At 41.2% G+C, this 23508-nt stretch overlaps 1 protein-coding gene across 1 annotated transcript in view; it reads left to right on the top strand.

Moving 5' to 3' along the window:
- LOC128703822 (lachesin) overlaps nt 1-23508 on the top strand; it is a 1052338-nt gene that overhangs the window by 223334 nt on the left and 805496 nt on the right. The window contains exon 3 of the mRNA XM_070103767.1: nt 8047-8147. The gene's annotated coding sequence lies outside the window, so the exon portion shown is untranslated. The remainder of the gene's footprint in view (nt 1-8046; nt 8148-23508) is intronic.

Below are 23508 nucleotides of genomic sequence, written 5' to 3'. Positions count from 1 at the left end.
TTGGTGATCGTGATTTTTGTGTGAATAATTATAAAAATGTGTGTTTTCTGTGATCTTGGTGTTGGGGATCATAAAATCTGGTAATCGTCTTGGATATAGTGTTCTTAGATAATGTAGGGTACAACAGGTTGAAACAAGGGGGTTAGGTGTGATGTTACCAACCACCAAGTAACACAATGGGAGTGTGACGTCACTGGAGGTGACCTCGTCGGTCCTGTGAGGTGAGACATCGTGTGTTGGTGGTAGTGAGGTGAGTGCGCTTAGATATTGTCAAATATGATTTTTTTTTGTGTGTGTGTGTGTGAAATGTTTATAAAAATTATTGTTTTCTGTGATATTAGTGATTTTGAGGTAAGTGAACATGGGTGATTGTAGTTGGTGATTGTCTTATATTATGTGTGTGTATAAGATATGTTTTCAGTTGATGGTGATCATGTACTAAGTGTTTGCGTATTAGGTTTGTGTTCATGCTTTTTTTTTTTTATGCGCCAAATGGGGAGGGAGTTCTTGGTTATAGTGATTTGAGGGGATTTCTATAAAAAGGATGTTAGATGGTGATGTTAAACTTAGTTTCTGGTGATTTTGACGGTGATTGGTAGTATTCAGTGGTGATTTGGTAGTAATCAGTAGTGTTTTTTTGGGAGTATTCGGAGGTGTTTGATGGTGTTTTTTTTGAAGGTGTTCAAATGATGTGCAGAGCATTTTTTGAAGAAGATCAGTGGTGTTCAGAGTTGGTTCAAAGTTAGTCAGTGTTTAGGTTAGGTTAGGATAGGTTAGGTTAGGATAAGTTAGGTTAGGTTAGGTTAGGTTAGGTTAGGTTAGGTTAGGTTAGGTTGGGACGGGTTAGGATAGGTTGGGTTAGGTTAGGTTAGGTTCGGTAGGTTAGGTGAGGTTAGGTTAGGTTAAGTTAGGTAGTATTCGAGGTGTTTGATGGAGTTAGGTTAGGTTAGGATAGGTTAGGTTAGGTTAGGTTAGAGGTGTTTGATGGAGTTAGGTTGGGTTAGGTTAGGTTAGGTTAGGTTAGGATAGAGGTGATTGATGGAGTTAGGTTAGGTTCGGTTAGGTGAGGTTAGGTTAGGTTAGGAATTAGGTTAGGTTAGGTTAGGTTAGGTTAGGATAGACAGTTGGTCTGGAAAGAGATGATTTTCTACCTTGGATGTTACCCGCATTACATGGCGCCTGTCTGTCCTGAGTTGACGCAGGTGTTATGTTCTACCTTGGGTGTGAAGCGCATTACACCATGTGTTGGGGTGACCCACAATGAGTCTCTCAGAGCGAGGACAGTGCTTCTATTCGGAAATCGAGTAAATATTTCTACCATTGAGTGTGTTTTACCAACAAGAAAATAATGTTCGATTTTACGATAAAGTTTTCAAAACTAATTTGGAAATATCCAAAAATGGAGTCGTTCAAAGTAATTCTGGAGTACTCTAATGTATTTTGGAAGTGTTCCAATATATTTTAGGTTAGGTTAGGATAGGTTCGGCTAGGTTAGGTTAGGTAAGGTTAAGATAGGTTAGGTTAGGTTAGGTTAGGGTAGGTTAGGTTAGGTTAGGTTAAGTTAGGTTAGGCTAGGTTAGGTTAGGTTAGGTTGGGTTAGGTTAAGTTAGGTTAGGTTAGGTTAGGCTAGGTTAGGTTAGGTAAGGTTAGGTTAGGGTAGGTTCGGTTAGGTTAAGTTAGGTTAGGTTAGGCTAGGTTAGGTTAGGTTAGGATAATTTAGGTAAGGTTAGGTTAGGTTAGGCTAGGTTAGGATAAGTTAGGTTAGGTTAGGTTAGATTAGGTTAGGATAAGTTAGGTTAGGTTAGGCTAGGTTAGGGATGTGTGTGTGTGTGTCTGTGTGTGTGTGGGGGGGGGGGATGTGGGATGTGGGTGATGTGGGATGTGGGTGTTGTTGTCGAACTAGAGATACCGAAAAGACGTTATAAGTGGGTTGTTTTTGTGACTTTTTCTGATGTAGTGTGGCCCCTTATTAACTTTAATGAACTAAAAGGGTTAAAACGAGAAAAAAATGGGGGGTGTGGGTGTTGTGACTTTCTGATGAAATTAGATAAAACGAGAAAAAATTGTGGGTTGTGGGTGTTGTGGGATGTGGGTGTTGATCTTAGTTTATGGTGATTTTGGTGGTGTTTTGAGTGTATTCAGTGGTGTTTTAGTATTCAGTGGTGTATTTGGGAGTACTCAAATGGTGTTTTTGGAAGTGTTTCAGTGTTGTTTGGAAATGTTCAAAGGTGTTCAAAGGTGTTTTGAGTGTGTTCAAATGTTGTTTTTTTGAAGGTGATTAAGGGTGTTCAAGGGTGTTTTGAAGGTGTTCGAAGGTGTTTTGAGGTTATTCAAAGGTGTTTTGAGTGTGTTCAAATGATTATGAGAGTGTTTTGAATGTATTCAAAGGTGTTTTTGAAGGTGATCAAAGGTGTTTTGAAGGTGTTGAAGGGTGTTTTGAGTGTGTTCAAGGGTGTTTGAAGGTGTTGAAGGGTGTTTTGATTGAATTCAGCGGTGTTTTAGTAGTAATCAGTGGTGTAATAGGGAGTACTCAAATGGTGTTTTTGGAAGTGTTTCAGTATTGATTGGAAATGTTCAAAGGTGTTTTTGAAAGTGTTCAAGAGTGTTTTGAAGGTGTTCAAGGGTGTTTGAAGGTGTTGAAGGGTGTTTTGATTGAATTCAGCGGTGTTTTAGTAGTAATCAGTGGTGTAATTGGGAGTACTCAAATAGTGTTTTGGAAATGTTCATGGGTGTTTTTGAAGGTATTCAAGAGTGTTTTGAAGGTGTTCAAGGGTGTTTGAAGGTGTTGAAGGGTGTTTTGATTGAATTCAGCGGTGTTTTAGTATTCAGTGGTGTAATTGGGAGTACTCAAATAGTGTTTTGGAAGTGTTTCAGTGTTGTTTGGAAATGTTCAAAGGTGTTCAAAGGTGTTTTGAGTGTGTTCAAATGTTGTTTTTTTTGAAGGTGATCAAGGGTGTTCAAGGGTGTTTTGAAGGTGTTCAAAGGTGTTTTGAGGCTATTCAAAGGTGTTTTGAGTGTGTTCAAATGATTATGAGAGTGTTTTGAATGTGTTCAAAAGGTGTTTTTGAAGGTGTTCAAGAGTGTTTTGAAGGTGTTCAAGGGTGTTTGAAGGTGTTGAAGGGTGTTTTGATTGAATTCAGCGGTGTTTTAGTAGTATTCAGTGGTGTAATTGGGAGTACTCAAATTGTTTTTTTTTTTGGAAGTGTTTCAGTGTTGATTGGAAATGTTCAATGGTGTTTTTGAAGGTATTCAAGAGTGTTTTGAAGGTGTTCAAGGGTGTTTGAAGGTGTTGAAGGGTGTTTTGAGGTTATTCAAAGGTGTTTTGAGTGTGTTCAAATGATTATGAGAGTGTTTTTTGGAAATGTTCAAAGGTGTTCAAAGGTGTTTTGAAGGTGTTGAAGGGTGTTTTGATTGAATTCATCGGTGTTTTAGTAGTATTCAGTGGTGTAATTGGGAGTACTCAAATAGTGTTTTGGAAATGTTCAAAGGTGTTTTTGAAGGTGTTCAAGAGTGTTTTGAAGGTGTTCAAGGGTGTTTGAAGGTGTTGAAGGGTGTTTTGATTGAATTCAGCGGTGTTTTAGTAGTAATCAGTGGTGTAATTGGGAGTACTCAAATTGTGTTTTTTGGAAGTGTTTCAGTGTTGTTTGGAAATGTTCAAAGGTGTTCAAAGGTGTTTTGAGTGTGTTCAAATGTTGTTTTTTGAAGGTGATCAAGGGTGTTCAAGGGTGTTTTGAAGGTGTTCAAAGGTGTTTTGAGGTTATTCAAAGGTGTTTTGAAGGTGTTCAAGGGTGTTTATGTGAGTATTCAAAGGTGTTTTTTGAAGGTGTACAAATGATTATGAGAGTGTTTTTGGGGGTGTTCAAAGTAAAGTGTTTGAGTTAGTTTTTGTGACTTTTTTTTTTTCTGATGTATTGTGTCCCCTTAATAACTTTAATGAACTAAAAGGGTAAAAACGAGAAAATGCCTAGTCTGGAGACTGAGGGATGAGTTGTAATTTAATGAAAGTGCAGATAAATTAGAGATGTAAAATCTTATTTGGGAGTACTCAAATAGTGTTTTGGAAATGTTCAAAGGTGTTTTGAGTGTGTTCAAATGTTGTTTTTGAAGGTGTTCAAGGGTGTTTTGAAGGTGTTCAAGGGTGTTTTGAAGGTGTTGAAGGGTGTTTTGATTGAATTCAGCGGTGTTTTAGTAGTAATCAGTGGTGTAATTGGGAGTACTCAAATTGTGTTTTTTGGAAGTGTTTCAGTGTTGTTTGGAAATGTTCAAAGGTGTTCAAAGGTGTTTTGAGTGTGTTCAAATGTTGTTTTTTGAAGGTGATCAAGGGTGTTCAAGGGTGTTTTGAAGGTGTTCAAAGGTGTTTTGAGGTTATTCAAAGGTGTTTTGAAGGTGTTCAAGGGTGTTTATGTGAGTATTCAAAGGTGTTTTTTGAAGGTGTACAAATGATTATGAGAGTGTTTTTGGGGGTGTTCAAAGTAAAGTGTTTGAGTTAGTTTTTGTGACTTTTTTTTTTTTCTGATGTATTGTGTCCCCTTAATAACTTTAATGAACTAAAAGGGTAAAAACGAGAAAATGCCTAGTCTGGAGACTGAGGGATGAGTTGTAATTTAATGAAAGTGCAGATAAATTAGAGATGTAAAATCTTATTTGGGAGTACTCAAATAGTGTTTTGGAAATGTTCAAAGGTGTTTTGAGTGTGTTCAAATGTTGTTTTTGAAGGTGTTCAAGGGTGTTTTGAAGGTGTTCAAGGGTGTTTTGAAGGTGTTCAAAGGTGTTTTGAGGTTATTCAAAGGTGTTTTGAGTGTGTTCAAATGATTATGAGAGTGCTTTGAAGGTGTTTTGAAGGTGTTCAAGGGTGTTTATGTGAGTATTCAAAGGTGTTTTTTGAAGGTGTACAAATGATTATGAGAGTACTTATGAAGGTGTTCAAATGATGTGCAAGAGTATTTATGAAGGTGTTCTGGGAGTATTCAGAGGTGATTTGGGGGTGTTCGAATGATGTTTTTTGGAGTATTTCAGTGTTGTTTGGAAATGTATAAAGGTATTTTTTGTGAGTATTCAAATGATTTATGAGAGTGTTTTGAAGATGTTCAAAGTAAAAGTGCGTATTTAACTTCGTAATATGTAAAATTGTGAGTAGTGAATTTAACGAAAGTGGATGTAAGCGATGTGGTGACTTTCTGATGCATGTGCCCCCTTATTAACTTTAATGAACTAAAAGGGTTAAAACGAGAAAAATTGGGGGTTATGAGTGAAAATTGTGAGGTGTTGGTTGGAGTGTGAGGGTTGGGGAGGGTGGGTAAAAGGGTAGACAAGATTCAACCTGTGTGCGCGGTCATCACGATGACGTCACTGACATAGGGGGCGACCTGATTCAACCTGTGTGCGCGTGACGTCACTGACCGCCGAGTAAACGCTTTTTTTAGTTCATTTTAACTTAATGAGAGGAAACTTTTAGTTCATTTGACTTAATGAGCGGAAACTTTTAGTTCATTTTAAAATAATAAGGGGAAGATGTTTAGACCTGTAGTAAGCATGCCCCCATAGGAGGAGTCTATTTTGAATGCTTACCCCCAGAGGGGGGATTCCAAAAACTTTGATCCGAGGAATTTCGAAAACCCCATAGGAGGGAATCCAAAAACTTGGTATTATCGAGAAAAATTTGAGGTTGGGGGGTGGGTGAAAGTGGGAGGGGTAATCCAAAAATTTGATCCAAGGTGATCATAAGAAATTCAAAACCCCCATAGGGGGGGGGAATCCAAAAACTTGTATTATCGAGAAATTTTTGGGATTGGGGGGGTGAAAGTGGGAGGGGGAACCTTAAAAATTTGATCTGAGGAGATGGTGTCATGGTATTGTCGAGAAAATTTGGGGTGAAAGTGGGAGGGGTAATCCAAATTTTTGGGGTTGGGGGGTGAAAGTGGGAGGGGGATCCGAGGAGATGGAGAATTTCGAAAACCCCATAGGGGGGATCCAAAAAACTTGATCCGAGGAGATGGAGAATTTCGAAACCCCCATAGGGGGGAATCCAAAAACTTGGTAATATTGAGAAATTTTGGGATGGGGGTGAAAGTGAGAGGGGGAACCTCAAAAAATTTGATCCGAGGAGATGGAGAAACCCCCATAGGGGGGAATGCAAAAACTTGGTAATATTGAGAAATTTTTTGGGGATGGGGGGTGGAAGGAGGGGCAATCCAAAAAACCTTGATCCAAGGAGATGGAGAGCACAAGAAAATGAAATTCAAAAAAAATTCGAAAAAAATCGGAAAAAAATTCGAGGCGCGGGGGCGATCCGGACGACGCTGCAGAAGGCGCAGCAGAAGGCGCGGCGGGGCTCGCGAAGGGCGCGGGCGGGCGCGCGGGCGGGGCGGGGCGCGCGGGCGGGCGCGCGGGGCGGGCGCGCGGGGCGGGGGTCGCGGGGGCGCGCGGGCGCGCGGCGCGATGCTGGGGTCGCGAGGCGGGGGGGTCGTGGGGAGTGGGGGTATTGGTTGGGGGGGTCAAGGGTGAGGTAGTCTCGAGGGCGAGGTCATGGTCAAAACCGGAAGTAACACCTAGGTGTGAAAAGGTGACCCTCCAGCCGCTGGTCCTAAACCGGAAGGGTGCGCCCAGTGGAAGGCCTAAACCGGAAGGGTGCGCCCAGTGGAAGGCCCTAAACCGGAAGGGTGCGCCCAGTGGAAGGCCCTAAACCGGAAGGGTGCCCCCAGTGGAAAAATCGACTACTTATGAGGCAAACCAAAAAATCAATTATATTGAAAATCATACTAAAATGTTACGTAAATTTGTAGTTTTATGGTTTTTTCACGAAACGAAAAAATACTCTTTTTTTTATTCGTGTTTTTATAAGTGAAGGAACACAGGGCCAGAGAACACTGGTGGAAAACCCTCACAGGGGCCCAGAAACAAAGAAAACGTGGTTTCAGTGAAACAAAGACTCAGAAAACACCTCAAACACGAAAATATTAAATATATGTAAAAACAAGGACCGAATCTCTACTGCACTTTGCCTACTAATGTCGAAAAACCGGCGTTGATGAAGTGAAAAGGCAGGAGGGAGACGAGGCTAGTGTGTTGCTGTTGACATGGGGCAGCCATCTTGAAATTTGTCTTGCTCGAACTCGGGGAAACAGGAGCCATCTGTTGCATCAGACCTCAGTCCGTAAATACGGTCACGCACCAGAGACAACTTCACTATCTTCACCTGTTTCCATTGATGTGGAAGCAGTAAGAGACTTTCAAATTATGTAACATCATTGGAAAGCAGGGAGACGGTTACTGTGCAGGGATAGTTAGACAATACAGCAGTGGGATTAGTCAGGCTAGGTGTGTGGCAGGAGAGACTGACCTGGCTTGCTCACTGGGCAATAAGCAGCAGTGAAGACCGACTTGCCGAGCCATATGGCTTGCTGAGACAACTCAAGCAGACAGGATGGTGCTAATCCTGCCAGCTTGGGAAGTTTGATAGGCAATATTTTCTTAGTCTTTTACTGGCTGGTACACTGGGCGAGTCTTTTACTGGCTGGTACACTGGGCGAGTCTTCACACTGCTGTGATGTGTCGATTCAAAGTCAACCTCTGAGCCAATGTGAGGTGCTGAGAGCCATCCCACACATTCACAAGATGAGCTGGCAGATCTCTGAAATGGCCATCAGCAACCATGACACCTCCAGTAACCATCACTATCCAAAATGGCATTAAGAAAAAAAAATCAAGACATTTCTTTTTTAAACCGTTTCAATATTTTCTTGTTTTACTGGACTCATATATTTCCGTTATGTAATATGGAATAAATATTAAGATATATATTACAGATAAGCACATGTGTTTAACAACTGAGCTTCCAACACTTTTCTCCAGCTCCTCAGAGCAGCGATATATACTAAATATTCAATGATATACACCAAATATCAGAAAACGTATAGCTTTTGGGTGCTTTGTTTCCTTAATGAGTCTTGTACCTAACTCCTTCAGTATCTCAAATGGCTGTATCATTATGGGTTTGCGCATCTCATGAATTTATTGGTGTTTCTAACAGGTGTTTCTATATTACAGAGGTCGCTCCGGTGTTCCTTGAACCGGTACAGAATGTGACTGTGTCTGTGGGACGGGATGCTTCTCTGGCTTGTACTGTGGACCATTTAGGCCAGCATAAGGTAAGTTGCTGATTTATCTGGATCCATGAGGGTTTATATAATTATGGTAGTTACATGGTAGAGTTTGGAGAGAGAGAGAGAGAGAGAGAGAGAGAGAGAGAGGGAGAGGGAGAGGGAGAGGGAACTGCCAGCCATTCTAAGTTACATCACTTACCAGTTTACAGCATTATCAGCCTGAGGAAAACGATGAGAGGTCATATTTGTTTCTGGGAAAACACCAACAATGATGGCTTCTAGGCACCATGATGGAAATGCTGGAGCAATGGTAAAAAATAAATAGGGGCGTGTTGGTGCTTGGGAATGAAGCTGACATTCCTAGGGTGAAATTTGATTCCAAACTGAATATGAAGAATCACGTTGTAAATCGTGTAAAGAAAGCCGCCAGGCAGCTCATAGCATTTAGATGCATCTCGCATCTGCTCGACAGTAGAGGTTGCAAGGTTCTGTATAATTCACAAGTACACTCACACTTTGAGTATTTCTTCACTTTCTTGGACTGCCTCTCCTTCGTCTCATCTGTGACTTCTTGACGGAGTAGAAAACAGAACAAGACGACTCGTCTCTCGCCTGGACCCAGCCTGGACAGATCTGTCATCTCAGCAGAACCTTCAACACCGGAGGGATGTGAGAGGCCTTGATGTTATTTACGAGGTCAATGTAGTCAAATTACCACACTTGGCTCCACTCCAAGGGCAACTAGAAGTAAGCTTCTACACCACAAGACGGGCAGCAAGCAGCAACTTCACTCTGACTGTAACCTTCTACAGAACATCACTTCATCTGAGATCATTTATTTCCAGGATGACTCTAGTCTGGAAGACCAATTAAAATCGCTGGCCCAGAGATGGCTCCAACTCCATCCTGTTCCCTATCTGTATTTCTCTTAACAATAAACATGCTTTCAAATGAGATGATTTAGGTAACATCTCTTAGCTTGTAAATAAAGCTAGGAACCTTAAACCCATACCTGGTGAAACCCTGTATTAGACAGACACACACACACACACACACACACACACACACACACACACACACACACACACACACACACACACACACACACACACACACACACACACAAGAACCAGACAAAACAAAGACAGATCTGTGAAACTACCACTAATTATCACCATTATTATTACCACTACCATCAACACCACCACCATAACCCACAACCATTACCAACAACACCATCACTACTGTCACTACTACCACCACCACCACCACCACCACCACCACATTAACACTAATACAACTACTGAGGAGGGTTTGCTTTCTGTAACATGTGTAGTTGCCTGACACTGTTAATAAGAGCCAGCTTCATAAGCCATAATGTACGTCTCCCCGAGCATTATTATCCTCAGTGATCGATCACGAGACTGACAGTCCTAGTAGACTGGACACTGGCTACTTACCAATCTGATATCCTTGATGACGGCTGGGTCTTGATGACAGGTGGTCCTTAACAGCTGGTCCTTGATGACAGGTGGTCCTTAACAGCTGATACACTTGACCACTTGTGGGGGATGCCTTCCATTAAACTAATGCCAACCCCCACTGTAATTATATTACCTCCCAACTACCTTGCACAATATTGTGGATTGTAGCCTTGGAATCTACTTAATGAAAAAGGTGGAGAAACGGCCATACTTGCCTAAGGTCCTGTTTGGTTTGTGATGCAAAGTGGTCACAGTGATGGCCCATGCTAACCTCCCTATGGTGTACAGAAATGTACGTAGTTGAATCTTATTAGAGCCTACTGGTACAGTGGTTAACGCACTAGCCTGTGAGTTTTAAAACTTGTCAGGGGATCAAGCCCCGCTCGTTCTGTGATTTACTTAGAGACGTCAGCGTTAGACACACATTAATTCTGTCCTGCTAAATGATGGAAAATCCTCGCACCTCAGGTGACACTCAGAACACACACACGTGTGCACTCACACCCACGAGTAACACGCACGAGTAACACGCACGAGTAACACGCACGAGTAACTCTCACTAGTAACACGCTCTCTCCTCTGAGTGTGGACTTCATCTTAAATATAGAGAAACACTAAATCAGTTAAATGAGGCTTGATGCTCTCTCGCGCTCGATCTTGACTAGATATTGGAGCACATTTAGATTTAGAGGTCAGAGGATTAGACCTGGTTCCTGTGTGCTCCCATACAGGACACGTAACCCTGTACCTTACTTGATGTTATGTTGACAACAGATTGATCACCCGGGCACTCAAATTGGGTTCGATATCCGTCAGCCCTGCCCTACAGTGGAGCTCAGTTGCCAATACTGGCAATTATAGGGTCTAATTAAGTGCCCTTGTCACGTGAGAATGTCACTCTATATGGCAATCATATGTCATTCTACAGTATGGTCTCTGCTGTGAGATGTGGGAAAGTTGTTAAGAAGAGAAATCTGTTCCGCCTGGTAGAGAGAGAGGATACCCTCCCACAGTCATCGCAAGAGAGGGGAAGAAGGTAGGCACCGCTGGTGCCACCACAACTACCACCATCCCCACCACCCACCACTACCACCACCACACTGTCTCCGCCAACACCATCTTTACTATCACCAACACAACCACTACCATCACTCCTCCACCACAACTACCATCACTACCGTAACCACCACAAGTACTACCACCACCACCAAAGCCAAAACCACTATCACCACAACACACCACTATCATCACAACCAACATCGCCAATACAACCACTATCACCAGGGTCTGGTGTCAGCAACCATTAATGCGATACGTCAAGCACAGAAACGACGCTATGAACCAGTAGCCATATATATATATATATATATATATATATATATAATATATATATATATATATATTATATATTATATATATATATATATATATATATATATATATATATATATATATATATATATATATATAATGTGTGTGTGTGTGTGTGTGTACTCTCCTATTTGTGGTTGCGGAAGCAGAGTCGTAGCTCCTGGCCCCGCCTCTTCACTAGGTCCACTCTCCCTACTCCATGAGCTTCGTTAACCTTCTTACAACTATGTATAGTTCCTGCCTCCACTACGTCACTTTCTAAGCTATTCCACTTCCTGACAACTCTGACTGAAGAAATACTTCTTGACATTCCTATCACTCATCTGAGTCTTTAACTTTCAATTGTGACCCCTTGTTTCTGTGTTCCATCTCTGGAACATCCTGTCTTTGTCCACCTTGTCAATTCCTCGGAGCATTTTATATGTCGTTATCACGTCTCCCCTGACCATCGTGTCCTCCAGTGTCGTCAGGCTCATTTCCCTTAACCTTTCTTCGTAGGACAATTCCTTTAGCTCTGGGACTAGTCTTGTTGCAAACCTTTGCACTTTCTCTAATTTCTTGAAGTGCTTGACCAGGTGTGGATTCCAAACTGGCGCTGCATATTCCAATATGGGCCTGACGTATATGGTGTACAGAGTCTTGAACGATCCCTTACTGAGGTATCGGAACGCTATTCTTAGGTTTGCCAGACGCCCATATGCTGTAGCAGTTATCTGATTGATGTGCGCCTCAGGAGATGTGCTCGGTGTTATACTTACCCCAAGATCTCTTTGGCCACCTAGACTATACTCTGTCTGCGGTCTTCTTTGCCCTTCCCCGATCTTCATGACTTTGTATTTGGCGGGGTTAAATTCGAGGAGCCAGTTGCTGGACCGCGTGTCCAGCCTGTCCAGGTCTCTTTGTAGTCCTGCCAGATCTTCATCTGATTTAATTCTCCTCATTAACTTCACATCATCTGCCAACAAAGACACTTCTGAGTCTATCCCTTCCATCATGTCATTCACATGTACCAAAAATAGCACTGATCCTAGGGCTGATTCCTGTGGGACCCCGCTCGTCACAGGCGCCGACTGTGACATCTCATCACGTACCATGACTCGTTGTTGCCTCCCTGCCCGGTATTCCATGATCCACTACAGTGCCCTTCCTGTTATACATGCCTGATCCTCTAGGTTCTGCACTAATATCCTAGAAAATGCAATCAACCCACCCCTCTCTCTCGTGTCTTACTTCTGTTAGTGTCATAAATCTCCAGAAGGTTTGTGACACAGGATTTGCCTTCCATGAATCCGTGCTGGTTGTCGTTTATAATCTTGTTCCGTTCCAGGTGCTCCACCACTCTCCTCCTGATAATCTTCTCCATGACTTTGCATATTATACACGTCATTGACACTGGTCTGTAGTGTGTGTGTGTGTGTGTGTGTGTGTGTGTGTCTGTGTCTGTGTGTCTGTGTCTGTGTGTCTGTGTCTGTGTGTCTGTGTCTGTGTGTGTGTCTGTGTCTGTGTGTCTGTGTCTGTGTGTCTGTGTCTGTGTGTCTGTGTCTGTGTGTCTGTGTCTGTGTGCGCACGCTTGCAATTTTAAACCAAAAATCTTGCGCTTGTTCACTAATCTATTGATCTGGCGAAACGAGAAGTGAAACTGCTCCTGTTTTGACGATTAATTCCACCTTATACAAACATATTTACAGTCTGTATAAGAAATAATTAAATAAATTTTTGTTAAGCTTATGTAGCTGCCTGCTACATGTAAGTAAATCAGCCTACAAATTATAATTATTCTACCAACACTAAACTAATCTCTAAAAAAAACAATCTACTTAAGACTCAGAATCTACACAACTCTAAAGCTGTACATCTTACTATCATATATAACTCAAAGTGCATCTGTTCAGATACCATCTTCTCTCAGACTGTGTCCACACAGCAGTGTGTGTTGAGACCAACTGGGAAATCACCCACGAAGTTTTATCAGTGGTGTAATATGATGACTCCACTTACTATTTAGCAAGGAAGAGCAGAGTTCTTCCTTTGACTCCTGGTCAGACACTGCAGAATTAGTGTCTAATATACCAAACTTAAGTAGAAGGCTTACAACACTGAGATAATTAAAATTCACTTTTAAGACTTAGTGTAAGTGCAGTCCATTAAAGCACAGTCTGGCCACATAGGACTGCTGCGTTAGAAGACTAAGACCCAAATCTCTTCTCATTGGCTATGTAACAAATGCAGAACCCAGTAATTTCAGGTGGAGACAGATGGTACAAAGCTGACAAGTAGAGAAAAAGATAATTTTCTCCATAAAAATTGAAACATAACCTATTGGCCATACCTCTATAATGTTATGTTTAAACATAATGTACAAAATAAATTCACTGTGAGATAAGGTTTATAAACTAAAAGAGGAGGCAGTTAGGGTAAGATATAAACAGCTATTGGAGGATAGATGGGCTAATGAGAGCATAGGCAATGGGGTCGAAGAGGTATGGGGTAGGTTTAAAAATGTAGTGTTAGAGTGCTCAGCAGAAGTTTGTGGTTACAGGAAAGTGGGTGCAGGAGGGAAGAGGAGCGATTGGTGGAATGATGATGTAAAGAGAGTAGTAAGGGAGAAAAAGTTAGCATATGAGAAGTTTTTACAAAGTAGAAGTGATGCAAGGAGGGAAGAGTATATGGAGAAAAAGAGAGAAGTTAAGAGAGTGGTGAAGCAATGTAAAAAGAGAGCAAATGAGAGAGTGGGTGAGATGTTATCAACAAATTTTGTTGAAAATAAGAAAAAGTTTTGGAGTGAGATTAACAAGTTAAGAAAGCCTAGAGAACAAATGGATTTGTCAGTTAAAAATAGGAGAGGAGAGTTATTAAATGGAGAGTTAGAGGTATTGGGAAGATGGAAGGAATATTTTGAGGAATTGTTAAATGTTGATGAAGATAGGGAAGCTGTGATTTCGTGTATAGGGCAAGGAGGAATAACATCTTGTAGGAGTGAGGAAGAGCCAGTTGTGAGTGTGGGGGAAGTTCGTGAGGCAGTAGGTAAAATGAAAGGGGGTAAGGCAGCCGGGATTGATGGGATAAAGATAGAAATGTTAAAAGCAGGTGGGGATATAGTTTTGGAGTGGTTGGTGCAATTATTTAATAAATGTATGGAAGAGGGTAAGGTACCTAGGGATTGGCAGAGAGCATGCATAGTTCCTTTGTATAAAGGCAAAGGGGATAAAAGAGAGTGCAAAAATTATAGGGGGATAAGTCTGTTGAGTGTACCTGGTAAAGTGTATGGTAGAGTTATAATTGAAAGAATTAAGAGTAAGACGGAGAATAGGATAGCAGATGAACAAGGAGGCTTTAGGAAAGGTAGGGGGTGTGTGGACCAGGTGTTTACAGTGAAACATATAAGTGAACAGTATTTGGATAAGGCTAAAGAGGTGTTTGTGGCATTTATGGATTTGGAAAAGGCGTATGACAGGGTGGATAGGGGGGCAATGTGGCAGATGTTGCAAGTGTATGGTGTAGGAGGTAGGTTACTGAAAGCAGTGAAGAGTTTTTACGAGGATAGTGAGGCTCAAGTTAGAGTATGTAGGAAAGAGGGAAATTTTTTCCCAGTAAAAGTAGGCCTTAGACAAGGATGTGTGATGTCACCGTGGTTGTTTAATATATTTATAGATGGGGTTGTAAGAGAAGTAAATGCGAGGGTCTTGGCAAGAGGCGTGGAGTTAAAAGATAAAGAATCACACACAAAGTGGGAGTTGTCACAGCTGCTCTTTGCTGATGACACTGTGCTCTTGGGAGATTCTGAAGAGAAGTTGCAGAGATTGGTGGATGAATTTGGTAGGGTGTGCAAAAGAAGGAAATTAAAGGTGAATACAGGAAAGAGTAAGGTTATGAGGATAACAAAAAGATTAGGTGATGAAAGATTGAATATCAGATTGGAGGGAGAGAGTATGGAGGAGGTGAACGTATTCAGATATTTGGGAGTGGACGTGTCAGCGGATGGGTCTATGAAAGATGAGGTGAATCATAGAATTGATGAGGGAAAAAGAGTGAGTGGTGCACTTAGGAGTCTGTGGAGACAAAGAACTTTGTCCTTGGAGGCAAAGAGGGGAATGTATGAGAGTATAGTTTTACCAACGCTCTTATATGGGTGTGAAGCGTGGGTGATGAATGTTGCAGCGAGGAGAAGGCTGGAGGCAGTGGAGATGTCATGTCTGAGGGCAATGTGTGGTGTGAATATAATGCAGAGAATTCGTAGTTTGGAAGTTAGGAGGAGGTGCGGGATTACCAAAACTGTTGTCCAGAGGGCTGAGGAAGGGTTGTTGAGGTGGTTCGGACATGTAGAGAGAATGGAGCGAAACAGAATGACTTCAAGAGTGTATCAGTCTGTAGTGGAAGGAAGGCGGGGGTAGGGGTCGGCCTAGGAAGGGTTGGAGGGAGGGGGTAAAGGAGGTTTTGTGTGCGAGGGGCTTGGACTTCCAGCAGGCATGCGTGAGCGTGTTTGATAGGAGTGAATGGAGACAAATGGTTTTTAATACTTGACGTGCTGTTGGAGTGTGAGCAAAGTAACATTTATGAAGGGATTCAGGGAAACCGGCAGGCCGGACTTGAGTCCTGGAGATGGGAAGTACAGTGCCTGCACTCTGAAGGAGGGGTGTTAATGTTGCAGTTTAAAAACTGTAGTGTAAAGCACCCTTCTGGCAAGACAGTGATGGAGTGAATGATGGTGAAAGTTTTTCTTTTTCGGGCCACCCTGCCTTGGTGGGAATCGGCCGGTGTGATAATATAATAATATATATATAAGGCATAAATTAATGTCCTCCTCTAGAAGGATATATTAAAATGTTTCTCCTAGAGGCTTTATTCATCAAAAAAGTTTTACTGACATTGAAAACATTAATATAGGCTACAGATACAAAACTTTACTCAGAATTCTCAGAAATTATGAATCACAATAAAATGTGAGACGGTGCTTGCATGAGAGGCTATGGTAATGGAGACAGAGCAGCAACTCACGCTTTTCCCCATTAGCAGCCAACTGCTGATCTCTGAGTGTGCAGTGGAAGGCTGCATCTGGCAGCTTCGCAGAACATAGCCACAGCCACTGCTCATTATATAAGTAGTTCAAAGTGTCATCTCCACTCCGGCTCACTGACTATCACAGATAACATATGAATCCTGCCCAAGAATGTCAAAAAAATGACAAAGAGATTGTGGTATGGATTATTGCAACGGCGACGCTGGACATTATCTCAGCACTGAACAACAGTTAGCGTCCCATGTTAAATAAACACTTCCAACAACAAACACTAAACATACAGATAAACACAAAATGTTCAGAGATATGTTACACTGTTCTTTTCACTGGCTTTCACGAGGCAAAAAATATTCCTCAAAACTGAATTCTAAATCCACCTTGTCTAGAATATTTGGTGATATTACTAGAGAGTTCTTAAAGCACAGAGATATACAGTGAGATAGAGCACTTTTAAGCCCTTCAGATCTGGCAACTAATATAACAGGTTACTTTTAATGGCGTAGGATCTCAAGACAACAACAAGGAATTACTTTAAGGAAGGAATAAGGACTCGAGATTACTAGAACTTTTGATACTTCGTTGAAATAATTGTTCTGTGTTTGCCAGATCAGTTCTGCAAAAAATCCTAGTGGATTATAATAATGATAATGATTATAATAATTTCCACTGGGAAGCACTAAATCCGCAAGGATCATATTGCGTCTAATCTCCAGAGAAATATAATCTTTGCATTATGGTCTGGTCTCCACGCCTCGAAAACTGTTGGCCCTTGTAAAAACTATGTTGCTGCCAGCAGTGTGATGACTGTCAGACGTGCAGGAGATTACTGGGAGGGAGGGAGGGGAATCAGGAGAAGGGGGAGCATAGGGGACGGGGAGAATAGGGGAGGGGGAGCATGGGAGAGGGAAGGGGAAACGGGAGACGGAAGGGGAGGTGGGCATTTACCAGAAGATATGCTGAGACCGAATATTCAGTTTCGGATAAGTCTTTCACTCTCTCTCTCTCTCTCTCTCTCTCTCTCTCTCTCTCTTTCTGTGTCTCTCTCTCTCTGTGTTTGTCTCTCTCTTTGTATATCTATCTCTTTCTCATTCTTTTTACACAGGAATTTACAGGGTTAGGTTAAGGTTCCTAACCTTATTTACAGGCTAAGAGTTGTTATCTGCATTTCTCTCTCTCTCTCTCTCTCTCTCTCTCTCTCTCTCTCTCTCTCTCTCTCTCTCTCTCTCTCTCTCTCTCTCTCTCTCTCTCTCTCTCTCTCTCCCGCTAAGTATTATCCCATAAATTGAAAAAACGAACCAAAATCAGTGAACTTCTCTCGCCAAACATTCATTTTACCATCAGAAAAATTTGCAATTTCCAAAAACTGACTGATTGACGTAAAAAATCTAACTCAACTCGCCTTTACAATGGTATTATATTATGCCGACAGGACAATGAGTTTGTGTCGAAAAACAGCATTTGAAAATTAGTTGTAATCACAGATAAAACACGTAACAGTTCATTACTGTTCCCTCGAATGTAAATTTGTAGTGAGTGGAAAAGTACAGCATTCCTAAGCCTTCTTATTGAACCAGTTACAATGTAACATTGGAAGCTGTTGTTTACTAGAGTCAGAGGTGTATGTAACCGCCCTTAGCTTGTAAATAAAGTTAGGAACCTTAACCTCACTTTGTACAACCCTGTGTTAAAAAAATGAGAGAGAGAAAACGTTAAAATTAACTTCAGTTTTGTTTAGTAGAGAGAGATAACGTTAATATTAAGGTCAATGTTATTGCTAAGAGAGAGAGAGAAGGTTAACATCAAGTTCGATGTTGTTTAGTAGGTAGATAGAACGTTAACATCAAGTTCAATGTTGTTTAGTAGGTAGATAGAACGTTAACATCAAGTTCAATGTTGTTTAGTAGGTAGATAGAACGTTAACATCAAGTTCAATGTTGTTTAGTAGGTAGATAGAACGTTAACATCAAGTTCAATGTTGTTTAGTAGGTAGATAGAACGTTAACATCAAGTTCAATGTTTGTGTCTCAGTCTTGGAATGTTATACTACACAAGATCATCAGTAAGTCTTAACCCAGACTTTGACTTAACAATTTTCTTCCCACAATAAGTCTGGCGACAAATATTTGTACCGACAAAGCATGACAACATATCTGCAATTAACATTTTTAACATTACAAATGTGGCAGGTAAACCTGTAAAATTTTTAGTAAGTTTATTCAGGTATACACAAATACATTTACATAGATTATTATACATAGTAGCTTATGTGTAGAGAACCTGGGACTTTTTTGGGTTATCCCAGGCTCTCGTATTCTGATGTGTGTGATAATCTGTGTGACTGTCTGTGTATACCTGAATAAGGTTACTAATTTCTTTGAAAATGTCTTTCAAATCATTGACGTACATTTTATATATTGTAATTGAGTCGTCTGGTAAAATTTCAGGTAGGATTAAATGAGATTTAGAGTTTTCACTATTTTGCCCAACACTAAATTCGCTTTTTCTCACTTTCCTTGTACCTTCGTCTCTCTCACTTCTCTGTCCTAACTCTGGTTAAGCTAGCTCACATATTGAAGTGAATCTGGAGTAACTGTATCTTCCATACGTTGCACTGCACACCATTCTTCCGAATTTCCAAAATTTGGATCTATGCCACTAATAAAAATAAGAAAGTTGAACAATGGTCAGAATTTCATTGTCTTCATCTAACATTGCCGAAAATGTTTAAAATGTTTTCTAGTTAATGTTTCAAAATTTATTCTAGCATATTGTTAACAGTGAAACACCTGATGAGTGATGATGCGGTTGAATTGACTCTCCAGATGAAAACACACGTAGTAAGACACGTTTGTTCTTCACTTCGTCATGCACTTATCCTCAAACTCATCAGTGAACTCTTCATTAAGCCACTGTGTGGGCGAAACGTTGTCAATAAAAGATTACATTATACTTCATATGCGTCTGCTTACCCATCGCGTCTGTATTTTATAATATTTATCTCTGTGGTTGTACGTCATATTTAGCTATGGTAGTTGCACTCTGCATTTGCAATTTGGTCTATTAAAGACGTTTGCTGAAGAGACGTAGATCTTTTCAGTCAGTTCAACTTTTTTCTACTTTCTTCCCCTTGAAGCAATGAGAAATTCTCATCATGCTTTTAATAGTGACTTGGGCAATATTTTAGTCATAAAACAAAGATTTCTTCATTGTATGTCAGACTTGGTCGCTGAAAAAAAAAAAATCGAGCTAATCTGTGCAGTAAATGCCCTGTATTTTGATCCAAATTTTCTCATTTTTGAAGATGATGCTATTGCAGCCAATGCATTAAAGGCACCTCAAGCTTTCCTTTTAACGATATGCATCTCTGCCACTGCATTTTTGCTATCTGTGCTACGCGACAATCACAGAGCCCCCTTATTAACTCTCTCCTGTGGTGACAGTTTCTGTATAACGTTTACGTCGGAAGATCTACAAGGCTACCTGATAGGACAGGTTCATGTACCCTGACTGACAACTCACTCGCGCTTCCCAGATGTTCGATAAATGCTGATACATATTATGTTATGATTGCTAATGTTATGAATGAAAAGAAATTGGATGTCGTAGCTCTAAGTGAAACGAAGCTGAAGGAGGTGAGTTTCAGTGGGGAGAGATAAATGGGATTAAGTGAGGAGTATCTGGAAGAGATAGAGCTAAGGAAGGGGTGGCAATAATGCTGAAGGATCAGTTATGGAAGGAGAAGAGGGAATATAATTGTATAAATTCAAGGATTATGTCGATTAAAATAAGGGCCGGATGGGAAAAGTGGGCCATAATAAGTGTGTATGCACCTAGAGAGGAGTATAGAGGAGAGAGAGATTGATTTTGGGAGATGTTAATCGAGTGTGTAACATCTTTTGAACCAAGCGAGAGAGTAATTTTTGTAGGGAATCTAAATGCTAAGGTAGGAGAAACACATTTAGAGGGTGTGGTAGGTAAGTTTGGGGTGCCAGGTGTAAATGACAATGGGAGTTTGGTTATAGGTAATATATATTTTAAGATAAAGAGGATAAATAAGTATACAAGATATGATATAGGGCGTAATGACAGTAATTTGTTAACTACGTATCGGTAGATAATAGAATGCTGGGTGGACTCCAGGGTGTACGTGTTTATAGAGGGACCACAGATATATCGGATCACTTTTTAATTGTTGCTACAGTGAGAGTAAAAGGTAGATGCGATACAAGGAAAATAGAAGCAGCAAGTAAGAGAGAGGTGAAGGTTTATAAACTAAAGGAGGAGGCAGTTAAGGTAAGATATAAACAACTATTGGAGGATAGATGGGCTAGTGAGAAGATACGCAATGGGGTCGAAGATGTATGGGGTAGGTTTAAAAATGTAGTGTTAGAGTGTTCAGCAGAAGTTTGTGGTTACAGGAAAGTGGGTGCAGGAGGGAAGAGGAGCGATTGGTGGAATGATGATGTAAAGAGAGTAGTAAGGGAGAAAAACTTAGTATGAGAGGTATTTTACAAAGTATAAGTGATGCAACGAGGGAAGAGTATATGGAAAGAAAAAGAGAGTTAAGAGAGTGGTGAAGCAATGTAAAAAGAGTGCAGATGAGAGAGTGGGTGAGATGTTATCAATAAATTTTGTTGAAAATAAGAAAAAGTTTTGGAGTGAGATTAATAAGTTGAGAAAGCCTAGAGAACAAATGGATTTGACAATTAAAAATAGGAGAGTTATTAAATGGAGAGTTAGAGATATCAAGAAGGTGGAGGGAATATTTTGAGAAATTGTTAAATGTTGATGAAGATAGGGAAGCTGTGATTTCGTGTATAGGGCAAGGAGGAATAACATCTTGTAGGAGTGAGGAAGAGCCAGTTGTGAGTGTGGGGAAATTTCGTGAGGCAGTAGGTAGAATGAAAGGGGGTAAGGCAGCTGCGATTGGTGGGATAAAGATAGAAATGTTAAAAGCAGTTGGGGATATAGTTTTGGAGTGGTTGCTGCTATTATTTAATAAATGTATGGAAGAGGGTAGGGTATCTAAGGATTGGCAGAGAGCATGCGTAGTTCCTTTGTATATAGGCAAAAGGGACAAAAGAGAGTGCAAAAATTGTAAGGGAATAAGTCTGTCGAGTATACCTGGTAAAGTGCATGATAGAATTATTATTGAATAAAGAAGAGTAAGACTGAGAGTTGAATAGCCCATGAACAAGGAGGCTTTAGGAAAGTAAGGGAGTGTGTAGACCAACTGCTTACAGTGAAACATATAGGTGAACAGAATGGTAAGGGTAAAGAGGCTTATATGGCATTTACTTGATTTCGAAAAGGCGCATGACAAAGAGGATAGAGGATCAATGTTGCAGATGTTGCAGATATTTGGAATAGGAGGTAGGTTACTGAAAGAAGTGAAATTTAGGAAAGAGTAAGGTGATGAGGATATCAAAAAAAAATAAGGGAACGGAAGATTGGATATCAGGTTGGAGGAAGAGAGTATGGGGGAGGTGAATGTATTGAGATATTTAGGAGTGGACGTGTCAGCAGATGGGTCTATGAAAGATGAGGTAAATCATAGAATTGAATGGCTTCGAGTGTGTATTAATCTGTAGTGGAAGGAAGGCGGGGTAGGGGTCGGCCTAAGAAAGCTTGTAGGAAGGAGGTAAAGAAGGTTTTGTGAGAGGGGCTTGGACTTCCAGCAACCATGCTCACGCATGGTTGCTGGAAGTGTGTACAAGGTAACATTTATGAAAGGATTTAGGGAAACCGGCAGACCAGACTTGAGTCCTGGAGATGGGAAGTACAGTGTCTGCACTCTGAAGGAGGGGTGTTAATGTTGCAGTTTTATAACTGTAGTGTAAGTACGCCTCTGGCAAGACAGTGTTGGAGTGAACGACTGTGAATTTTTTTCTTTTTCGGGCCACCCTGTCTTGGTGGGAGATTACTGATGTGTTAATAAAAATGTGGAACGAGGCTGGTTATAGTGCTTAGAAATATAAGCTAAGAACACAAGCTAAAAGAATTAAACCTTATGAGATGAAAGGAGAGAATAAGGGAAGACATGATAAGAACATAGAAAGTACCAAGATGAACTGATTGAGTGGAGAGGGATAGACAGGTAGGCATGAAACAGGTAGAGAAGGGTACAGTTGGAAACTAAACACAGACTAGTAATATGGATGTCTGGAAGTACTTCTTCGGATTTAGGATGGTCGGGAAATGTTCTGACGTTGACGTGATAGAGACAGTCTTCAAACATTGTTTTGGTAGTTGGAATGACAAGATACACGAAGCTAGGAGTGGCAACTTAAGAGACAGGACCAGGAGCTGAGACTCTTACACACACACACACACACACACACACACACACACACACACACACACACACACACACACACACACACACACACACACACACATCACACACACACACACACATCACACACACACACACATCACACACACACACACATCACACACACACACATCACACACACACACACATCACACACACACATCAACACATCACACACATCACACACACACATCACACACACACATCACACACACACACACACACACACATCACACATCACACACACACATCACACACACACATCACACACACACATCACACACACACATCACACACACACACACACACACACACACACACACACACACACACACACATCACACACACACATCACACACACACACATCACACACACACACATCACACACACACACATCACACACACACACATCTCACACACACACATCTCACACACAATCTCACACACTCACACACACACACACACACACACACACACACACATCACACAATCACACAATCACACAATCACACACACATCACACACACATCACACACACATCACACGCACACACACACACACACACACACACACACACACACACACACACACACACACAGAACACACACTCACACAAGGTAAACATAACCAAGAAGGAGGGGAAGAAGTTTCTATGTGAGCTTGACACCTCAAAAGCGGTGGGACCAGACAATATCTCTCCGTGGGTCCTTAAAGAGAGAGCAGAGATACTGTGTGTGCCATCAACAAAAATCTTCACCACATCGACTGAAACTGGGCAACTCCCTGAGGTATGGAAGATGGCAAATGTGGTCCCAATTTTTGAAAAAGGAGACAGACATGAGGCAATAAACAACAGACCTGTGTCACTAACGTGTATAGTATGCAGTCATGAGGAAGATCAGGAGGAGAGTGGTAGAGCACCTGGAAAGAGACAATTATATAATCGACAACCAGCACTGTTTCAGGGAAGGAAAATCATGTGTCACAAACATACTGGAGTTTTATGACAAGGTGACAGAAGTAAGAAAAGAGAGAGAGGGGTGAATAGACTGCATTTTCTTGGACTGCAAAAAGGCCTTCGACACAGTTTTTCACTATAGGTTACTGCAAAAGCTTGAGGAACAGGCACACATAACAGGAAAGGCACTGCAATGGATCAGAGAATACTTGACAGGGAGGCAACAACGAGTCATGGCACG

Source organism: Cherax quadricarinatus, chromosome 87, assembly GCF_038502225.1.
Source record: "Cherax quadricarinatus isolate ZL_2023a chromosome 87, ASM3850222v1, whole genome shotgun sequence".
Taxonomy (NCBI): domain Eukaryota; kingdom Metazoa; phylum Arthropoda; class Malacostraca; order Decapoda; family Parastacidae; genus Cherax; species Cherax quadricarinatus.
Note: the sequence above shows the minus strand (reverse complement) of the source record. Positions and strands in the feature narration are given on the sequence as shown.